This window comes from Cherax quadricarinatus, chromosome 25 (assembly GCF_038502225.1).
Source record: "Cherax quadricarinatus isolate ZL_2023a chromosome 25, ASM3850222v1, whole genome shotgun sequence".
NCBI classification, from domain to species: domain Eukaryota; kingdom Metazoa; phylum Arthropoda; class Malacostraca; order Decapoda; family Parastacidae; genus Cherax; species Cherax quadricarinatus.
In genome coordinates this window covers 23,015,187-23,022,364 of record NC_091316.1, presented here as the reverse complement: position 1 = coordinate 23,022,364, position 7,178 = coordinate 23,015,187, and positions in this window count along the sequence as shown.

Below are 7,178 nucleotides of genomic sequence, written 5' to 3'. Positions count from 1 at the left end.
GCTTGTGTGATACAGTGGTGTGTGATACAGTTTTGTGTTATATAATGCTGGTGTGATACTGGGCTGGAGGGATACAGGGCTGGAGGGATACAGTACTGCAGAGATACAGTGCCGGAGGGATACAGGGCTGGAGGGATACAATGCTGGTGTGATATAGGGCTGGAGGGATACAATGCTGGTGTGATACAGGGCTGGAGGGATACAGGGCTGGAGGTATACAGGGCTGGAGTGATACAGGGTTAGAGGAGAGACTTGAAGGAAATTTGATAGGAGGAGAGGGATGGTACCTCAGTTTCTTTGGATCTAGAGCCCTTGACCATCATACATGCACACCAGTCTTCTCTGTCTCAAACACAAGGACGAAGCGTCGACGTGGTACCGAGAAAGTGAAGGTTGAAGATACGTCCCCACTGATCCAAGACACGCCCCCACTGATCCAAGACACGCCCCCACTGATCCAAGACACGCCCCCACTGATCCAAGACACGCCCCCACTGATCCAAGACACGCCCCCACTGATCCAAGACACGCCCCCACTGATCCAAGACACGCCCCCACTGATCCAAGACACGCCCCCACTGATCCAAGATACGTCCCCACTGATCCAAGACACGCCCCCACTGATCCAAGACACGTCCCCACTGATCCAAGACACGCCCCCACTGATCCAAGACACGCCCCCACTGATCCAAGACACGTCCCCACTGATCCAAGTTACGTCCCCACTGATCCAAGTTACGTCCCCACTGATCCAAGATATTTATCAAGGAAACGTTTCGCAACGAGTGGCGATAGGTTTCATTAATAAATATCGTAAAGATGGAAAATGTACAATATGTACGTAGCAAGGTTTTGTTGTCACAGTGTAATTATCATACAGACTATGGTAGCAGCACACTCATGATGAACACAATTTTGTTAAAAGAAAAAAAACCTCTCCACTGTTGCTGGTGACTGTGTGTTTGACTCAAGAATCCCGCCGTGTAGGAGAAACGTTTCAACAGACACCCAGTTGTTGCACATGTGTCTTACTCATGTACTTGTCGGTACTGTGTACCATTGTTAAAAAGACAACTACTGTTTCATGCTAGATATGTTCTTCAATATAATTATACTCAGTCACACTGCGCAGTTTTCCTGCCCGTATACACTTAATTTCACATTTTATATATATATATATATATATATATATATATATATATATATATATATATATATATACATATATATATATATATATATATATATATATATATATACATATATATATATATATATATATATATATATATATATATGTCGTGCCGAATAGATAAAATTGGTCAATTATCAAGAACTCATTTAAAATTAAGTCCTTTCTAAAATTTTCTCTTATACGTTTAAACATATAATATTTTTTTCAGTGTAAAAAGAGAGCAAATGAGAGAGTGGGTGAGATGTTATCAACAAATTTTTTTGAAAATAGGAAAAAGTTTTTGAGTGAGATTAATAAACTGAGGAAACTTAGGGAAAGAATGGATTTGTAAGTTAAAAATAGGAGAGAAGAGTTATTAAATGGAGAGTTAGAGGTACCGAGAAGATGGAGGGAACGTTTTGAGGAATTGTTAAATGTTGATGAAGATAATGAAGCTGTGATTTCGTGTATATGACAAGGAGCAATAACATCTTATAGGAGTGAGGAACAACCAGTTGTGAGTGTGGGGGAAGTGCATGAGGCAGTGGGTAGAATGAAAGGGGGGTAAAGCAGCTGGAATTGATGGGATAAAGATAGAAATGTTAAAAGCAGGTGGAGATATAGTTTTGAAGTAGTTGGTGCTTTTATTTAATAGATGTATGGAAGAGGGTAAGGTACCTAGGGACTGGCAGAGAGCATGCATAGTTCCTTTGTATAAACGCAAAGGGGACAAAAGAGAGTGCAGAATTATAGGGAAACAAGTCTTGAGTGTTGGTAGAGTTATTATTGATAGAATTATTAGTAAGACGGAGAGCAGGATAGCAGATGAACAAGGAGGCTTTAGGAAAGGTAGGGAGTGTGTAGACCAAGTGTTTGCAGTGAAACACATAGGTGAACAGAATTTAGATAAGGCTAAAGAGGTTTTTGTGGCATTTATGGATTGGGAAAAGGCATATGACTGGGTGGATAAGGGGGCAATGTGGCAAATGTTGCAAATGTGTGGAATAGGAGGTAGGTTATTGAAAGCTGTGAAAAGTTTCTACGAGGATAGTGAGGTTCAGGTTAGAGTATGTAGGAGAGAGGGGGATTATTTCCCAGTAAAAGTAGGATTTAGACAAGGATGTGTGATGTCACTATGGTTGTTCAATATATTTATAGATGGGGTTGTAAGAGAAGTGAATGCTCGGGTGTTGGCAAGAGGTGTGGGGTTAAAACATGAAGAATCTAACACAAAGTGGGAATTGTCACAGTTGCTCTTTGCTGATGACACTTTGCTTTTGGGAGATTCTGAAGATAAGTTGCAGATGTTGGTTGATGAGTTTGGTAGGGTATGTAAAAGAAGGAAGTTAAAAGTGAATATAGGAAAGAGTAAGGTGATGAAGATAAAGAAAAATATGTAATGGAAGATTGGATATCAGATTGGAGAGAGAGTATGGAGGAGGTGAATGTATTCAGATATTTGAGAGTGGACGTGTCAGCAGATGGATCTATGAAGGATGAGGTGAATCATAGAATTGACGAGGGGAAAAAGGTGAGTGATGCACTGAGAAGTCTGTGGAAACAAAGAACTTTGTCCATGAAAGCAAAGAATGAAATGTATGAGAGTATTGTTATACCAACACTCTTGTATGGGTGTGAGGCATGAGTTGTGAATGTTGCAACAAGGAGAAGGCTGGAGGCAGTGGAGATTTCATGTCTATTCATTTCATGTGGTGTGAATATAATGCAGAGAATCCGTAGTTTGGAAATTAGGAGGAGGTGGGGGATTACCAAAACTATTATCCAGAGGGCTGAGGAAGGGTTATTGAAATGGTTTGGACATGTAGAGAGGTGGAACGAAATAGAATGATTTCGAGAGTATGCAAATCTGTAGTGGAGGGAAGGCGGGGTAGGGCTTGGCCTAGGAAAGGTTGGAAGGAGGGGGTAAAAGAGGTTTTGTGTGCGAGGGGCTTGGACTTCCAGCAAGCGTGCTTGAGCGTGTGGAGACAAATGGTTTTTAGGACTTGACGTGCTGTTGGAGTGTAAGCAAGGTAACATTTATGAATGGATTCAGGGAAATCGGCAGGCCGGACTTGATTTCTGGAGATGGGAAGTATAGTGTCTGCACTCTGAAGGAGGGGTGTTAATGTTGCAGATTTATAACTGTAGCCTAAGCATGCCTCTGGCAAGACAGTGATGGAGTGAATGATGATGAAAGTTTTTCTTTTTCGGGCCACCCTGCCTAATGGTAATGTTAAGATTAATAATTTTATACCAGATGAACCTTAGAAAACTTACCTAACTTTATTATAACAAGCACAATTTAATTTAGCCTAATCCAACTAAATATATTTTTGATAAGTTTACAATAATTTAATAATAAACAAACATATATATTCTTAAGTATGAGACAGCCAACTCAAGCGCTAACGAAGCTGACTTCCCACAAGACAACCCCAATTCACCACCTTTTTTCCATGGTGGAAAGTGACTCTCTTGCTCCGGAGTTTGTCTTCCCTCATTACGAAGAAGTCGAAGCGGACAACGGCAATCTAAATAATATTATTTCATGTATCCATAACATTTACTCATCCTCAAGGTCATTGAAAAAAAAGTATATGTTATGTACTGTACCCAAAGCCTAAATAACAATTACTCGCCATGCTGGAAAGTTTCGCAGTCTTCTACAACACAAACTGAACACATGGAAAAACCATGAGAAAACACCCAAAGGCTTTATTTTGGTGAAAAACCCATTAAAACAGAGCACCTTCCTGGTTTGCTTATTTATTGCTTAAACGCTGATTAATCTTAATTATAGAACAGTTAGGTCCCAATTTGCCTTTTTAATGGAAGAAATTCTAAAAATTAAAATTATGTTATTTTTCCTGCGATATTTTCCGAGTGCCTTTAAAACTTCAACACTGATAATTTAATAATACAACGTCCGAGCAGCTTCATGTACTACCGTACTTTATTATATTGGTCTCTCTGAGATATCAAGAAATGAGTTTAACTTCAAACTTGGTATATATAAGGTATATATAAGGTTTGAAGTAAATTTGGGTTGTACATGCACTAATTTGACATTTTGATTGAAAAAACGGAGGATGTGATAATTTGTGAATGCCCTATTCGAATCGCTTTAAATCTTCAACACCGATATTTACCTGCATTACAAGCTTACATTTCACTCCTGTTATCGCGTGCAATGAGGCACAGAGGACTAGAGTTATACAACACCCGCCCACCAGTGACAATGCCTTCGTCTGCCGCACGTCCCTCACCTGACACCGGTATATAAGCGCCAGTCTTCATGCCAGTGCTTCAGTCTTCCAGACTACGGTGCTCTTCACCAACTCCAAGGCTAAGGGAGCTGATAACCTTATATTTTGTATATAGTTTTACTGTCTTCCCATTATGTCCTTGGACTTGTATTGATAAAGCCACTGGATGGCGAAACGTCTACAACAAAGATACCCAGATGTTGCACATGTGTCTAATTCTTTATCTTGTCGGTATTGTATACCATACACGTACAACACGGGGATATCTTACTCGCATCTCGCACCCACCGAAATACATCTAGTTTTTCCTTAAATAAACGCCTCTAAGTATCTTCTTTTAAGCTATGAATTCGTACACTACTATTCACAGTACTTGCAGGAATTTCATATACGCTTCTGCTACTTCCACCATTATTTCGTGCGTTTACGCTATTTCCTCCCATCTTCCATCCTCCACTACACTGACAAAATATCTCTTCCCGACAGAGTTAGAGAATACTAAATTGGAATTCGCGCTAGTGATATTATGTGTCATATGAATGATTCAATTTGTATAATATTGGACTAGTAAGACACTTGTGCAACACCTAGATATCTTTACTGTCCACAATAAAAATGTCTGAGTGTTGCACGTGTGTCTTGCTCATCAACTTGCTAGCAGTGTATACCATTAACATAATATCATTGTGTTCCTAATATGATGCTTAACCCAGGCTCTGTTACTGTATCTACTGCTTCTAGTGCTAGAATTAACAGATATTATTATTATTATTATTATTATTATTATTATTATTATTATTATTATTATTATTATTACTATTATTATTATTATTAAATCCACATGGGTCATACAGTGCCTGGGGACTGAAATAACTATTTTTTAAATATCTTACACAAAAAGACAATATAAAAAATATAAATTTAACTTGTTTCCAAATATTTTGTAAGTATTAAAAAAATACAAAAATGGACCAAGTGGCAATATGGACACATTGCAAAGGATGTAACTTTCAATTCTCGTATTCCTGAGTTTCCTGAGAAGGAACAATCATTCTAGATTGCTAATTTGTACAATTTCTATCCTTCTTAATGCATAGATTTACTTTACATATGGCACAGGAAAATGAGGATGTGACATGATGCTTGTGTTTGCTGCATAACTTGCATGTAAGTAGCTTGCCTGGCACTGGCCAGTGACAATTTTGGCTTTTTGGATGGTCTGTTTTCCTCCTCATCATCACTTGACACCTCTGCAACCGGTGGCAAGTACTCATCACCACTGTCAAGCAATTTCAGGTCATCTGGCTCTGGATCTGAGTCACTTTCCTCCAAACTGCAGACATATTTGGACTTCTCTTTGGAGGACTGACCATGAAACAATTTCTCATTGATCTGGAAGGACAATAAAAACGTTCTGTACACACCCAGACCACCAGAGAATTCCTACATGCATTGCAATTTTTTTTATAAATATTTATTTACTGAAATTTAAAATGGGGCCTAAAGTGGCAAGAACAAGTTTTTTCAGTCGTTTTCTGTTGCACTTTTTTCATTTGCATGGTGCACTCATATTTTGCTTCACACAGACTATACATACATCAAAATATGGCTAAACTATTCATTTACGTACTAGACACACAAGTCAGTACTTACTAACATTGCAGAGGGTAAAATCCAAGGGTATATGAGTGTCACTCGATGAAAATACGTCTCTCAGCGACGCCAAGCCAGAAGTGTTTACATTTTGGTCTCTCAACCAATGGGAAGCGAGCAGGCGCCATCACCACTTAGCTGGAGCAACTCAGAGAAGGCTTGTGATAGGTCAGAAATAGAGCAAGGGAACCCAGATGGCAGTGGGTATAGGAGGAATGCCCAAAAATCCATGCTTTCACGACCGGCAATTGTGGGTTGTGCCCCCCAAAGGGTGACACTGAGTAATCGAGCCCAATTAACCAACCATCCTCCCTCACTGGAGACTATGATGGTCGTCACACAAGGATTAGTGATGATGTAGTTACACTATCACGAGCGTGTATCACTACCAGCGAACCCAAAGTTAACGCACACATTTTTTTATATTCCTTTTGAGAGCTAAACCCTTATGGATCATACAGCGCCCGGCACGTGTACAAAGACTGAAGCTATTGTAAAGGAGTCTTTGAAGAATTAGAGACTTGTGCAACATTTGGGAATCTTTATTGAGGGATCGTTTCGTCACACAGTGGCTTCATCAGTCTTATAGAAAGAAAAAAAGTGGAAGGAAAGAAGTTTGAGGTAATCAGTCCCTCAGCCTGGAATCGATGTGTACAGTCCATCAATCTTCAATATTGAACTGAACACATCAGTTCCAGATTGAGGGACTGATTACCTCAAACTTCTCTTTTTCCACATTCTTTGTATTGGACTGATGAAGCCAATATGTGGCGAAACGCTCCCTCACTAAAAATTTCTAAACGATGCACAAGTCTCATTCTTCCTCTGTTCCATGGTTCCTCTGGTAGTGGACCATGCAAGAGCCTGGTCACTAGTTCCTCTGGAAGTGGACCCATGCAAGAGCCTGGTTGCTAGTTCCTCTGGCAGTGAACCCATGCAAGAGCCTGGTTGCTAGTTCCTCTGGCAGTGAACCCATGCAAGAGCCTGGTTGCTAGTTCCTCTGGTAGTGGATCCATGCAAGAGCCTGGTTGCTAGTTCCTCTGGCAGTGAACCCATGCAAGAGCCAGGTTGCTAGTTCCTCTGGC